General features: G+C 39.8%; 1 pseudogene; it reads right to left on the reverse strand.

Moving 5' to 3' along the window:
• Positions 1–546: 546 nt before the first annotated feature.
• Positions 547–666, reverse strand: LOC129883830 (5S ribosomal RNA; annotated as a pseudogene).
• Positions 667–3,644: the final 2,978 nt, after the last annotated feature.

Consider the following 3,644-nt stretch of genomic DNA (forward strand, 5'->3'; position numbering starts at 1 on the left):
CAAGGTTCCGTACATGGATAGTCAGGTTATAAAATATGCAGAGAGATGGAGACATGATACAGTATCAAGTAGATTGGGTAAGGGGACTGGATGAAATTGGGACTGGACATAGATACATGGAGCAAGGTACAAGCAGACAAAAGTATAAGTACCCTCTAAAGAGGGGAAGCCAATGAGAAAATTGTAAGGGTAAGGTGGAGGCAAATGATGTAACAACATATTTAAGATGGATAATTAAACTTCAATAGGATCCCTTGCAGAACCAAGTTAGAAAGGTCTGGAAGCCACCAGTAACTGGATAAAAGTAAGAATGGTATGTAAGACAGCATTAAGAAATTTTGATGATACCCTGAATGATATAACACTAGAAGGTGGGTGCATAAAAAAAAGGGGGACATGGTCATAGTGGAACTAATGATCTACCCCTATACCGGTTACAAGATACCTGAGGAAAGGGCAAGGCAAAACATGAAGACTAGCGAGATGATGTTAAGGTGAATCTTGGGCTAAGTTGAGTGCCCCGCACATTATTTCAAGGATTACATTGAAACGCGACACGAAGACTTCCTAGGGAGGTCACCTATCCTAGTATTACTCTCTCCCAAGCATGCTTAACTTCAAAATTCTGATAGAATTTAGTGTGTTAGTGCTGGTATGATCGCGCAAGATGGAAGAAATTGAACTAGCGATGGAGAAGGGACATGAGATTATGTACCTAAAGTACTATAAGTTATGTTGAGGGAATTGAAAAAAAGGGACTTAAGCAAAACAAGAAGGATTAGCTAATTACTAACTGATGGCGCACTTGAATGCCACAGTTCTACAATATGGTACTAGTTAATATTATTTACGGAAGGAAGGAAGTAATACACGAGGTCGAAGATTCCACAATATGACTGGGGCCACCAGACTCACTTTGGACTCCATCGACAGATGACTCTGAAGGGAATGTTACCTGTGGATTAACGATATTAACCCATATCCTTCAATCAACAGCTACCTACTCAGCTGAGAAGGTGTAAAACTATAGAGTAAAAGAGTGGTAGGACCTTACGGAGTCCCCATAGCTACTATCCCAGACGAAGGATCCCAAGTTACAAGTAACTACCGAAGGTCAGTCCGCAAAGAAACTAAGAAGATGGATAATACTTCGTACACTACTTCACCCTCAGACTGATGGATGGACTAGGTCTACTAGCTACATAGTAGACGATATGTTGCGGGCCTATACGGTTGGCCCCAAAAGTGGCTCGGACAATTGCCTACCACCTGTCAGGAGTACTTATGATATTAATTATCATTCTAGTATCTGAATGGCCCCATACGAGACTTTGTATGACAGACGGTGTAGGTTGCCAATTGGTTGGGTTAATGTTAGTAAAACACAACTAATAAGCCCAGATGTGGTTTGATAAATGGTATAGAATATAAAGCCTATTCAGGGAAAAAAGTTTAATTGCTCAAATTTGATAGAAGCTATATGCACACAATCAACATCGCTCTTTAGAAAAATTAAGTGAGCGATTGGGTGTCTTTGAAGGTGTTGCCCATGAAAGTAATAATGGAGTTCGGTAAGAAGGGAGAAGCTAAGCTCGATATACATTGGTCTTTAACAAACCACATGTGGAATAGGTAAAGTTGCCTACGAAGTGGCCCTACTATCTGGTTTAGGAACAATACACCTAATCTTCCACCCATCAATGTCCAGTAACTGCATAAGTGAACCCTTCCAGAGTATTCTCTATGGATAAAATCAATGTAATAAAGGAGTTATCTTATGAAAAACTACCTATCGCTATCCTGGATCGACAAATTAGATGATCGTGGACTAGGACATGATTTCCGTCAAGATATTGTGACAAAACAAAATCCAAAAAGAGGATGACCTGAGAAGTCAAAAAAGGAGATATCCATACGTTTTCACCATATACCAACAATAATCTAACCTCCTAACAGAATTAGGAAATGACAATTATACAAAACCCCCAAAATCCTCGTAACACCCTAGAAGCCGAGTTAAGAATCGAGGATGAATGTTCTAAAGGGGTGAAGGATGTTACACCCCGCACTTTTGAACCTTGAAACGTATTCCTAGTCTTCTTAAAAGTGGCCATGAGATCCCTACTGTCCACACACATCAAACAACTCTAAGTAAAGAGAAATGCGATACCCCGTGAAAGGGAAGGTTGGAAATGGAGTTATGAGAATCCAAAAAGAGTTGGAGGCCAAGAAATGAATTATAGGAATCGATTTACCTATGTAAGCTATTAATTTAGAAGTATTATACAGTTGAGATACTTAAGGACATACAAAGCTTACGTAGCACGGATTACATAGGCTCTTAAAATAAGACGAGATTACAAACTCATGAAGAAGAGAAGAGAAGGAGATGTGGCAGCCTAGGAAGGCGACACATGGCAGCACCTAAAGCAAGAAGGTGACCCACCTGCTTGGGGTCAAGTAGGTGACCCACCTGCTTGGGGTCAAGTAGGTGACCCACCTGCTTGGGTTCATGTAGGTGACCCACCTACTTGGGGTGGGCCCCACCAACGACACATGGCAGTATGTGATTGGGGGCATGAAGTGACGTGGCTGCCTAAGGGCGTGACACATATCACCCTTAGGGGATGCCACATGTCACTCTACCAAAAGGCTTATATATATGTGTATGGTCACTAACAAATTCATTCCACATCCAAAACTTCAGCCAAAAAAAGAGGAAAAAAAACATTGGAGGAAAAGAAAGAGGCAGCCACGGCTTGGAAGAAGTTCAAGGTGAGTTCTCTAATTTTTCTCCGCAAATTAATTATCTACGGTGTTACTCAACCATGTGGATATGCATATATGTATCTTACGATGTCTATGGAATCATTTATTCAGCTTTACACAAGGAACAAATAAGAGAAAGTTGAAGGAAAAAATTTAAGAGCAAGAAGAGAGGGTCACGAGTTTGAGGCCAAGAATGGTAAGGCACGAGTTTTGTTCCATGAATTAATTATTTAAGGTATTCCATGGTTATATAATGATGTTTTATGACATAAAATTCCAATTTGGGGCAGCGAAGGAGTGACACAAACAGCCCGCTCCATTTTAGCACTAAAGAGGTTTCCAAATTGAGTTTTGGGCGAGTTTGACCAATTTCAGGTAAGGTAAGACCTTTCCTTTCAATTTGGAGTTCATTGTGTTTTTAATAAGTGTATTATATGTTGTTTAAGTGGATTAAATGTGAAAACATCATAGAAATGCTTGACGTTGAAGACAATCTAAATCGGAGTCGTTATAGTTGAATTGTCATCAAATTAAAGTGTTGTGCTTGTGGTATTCTGTTGCAGGTGTGTGGGATTGTGTTTCAGGGACTAAATTTATTCTAAAAGAGGTTTTTTTGCTTCTGGTTGCATCCACATGACCCCTTGTTTCGTATAATTAAAGGTTTTGCGAAATAAAGACTAGAAATCCTATTTTGGTATCGTAATTTTCAGCAAGTGGTTTGGAGCTTGTGTTGTGTAATGTTTCCATGTTATATGTGTATATATGCTGCAGGGTATTGTTTTTAGTTGGATGTAGTGATTAGGGATGTAATTGGAAATTCGGATAGGGCATATTATAGGGAAGGTGCTTCCCAATCTTCGTTAACGCCTTAACTA

The sequence above is a fragment of the Solanum dulcamara genome, chromosome 3 (genome assembly GCF_947179165.1).
Source record: "Solanum dulcamara chromosome 3, daSolDulc1.2, whole genome shotgun sequence".
In the NCBI taxonomy this organism is placed as follows: domain Eukaryota; kingdom Viridiplantae; phylum Streptophyta; class Magnoliopsida; order Solanales; family Solanaceae; genus Solanum; species Solanum dulcamara.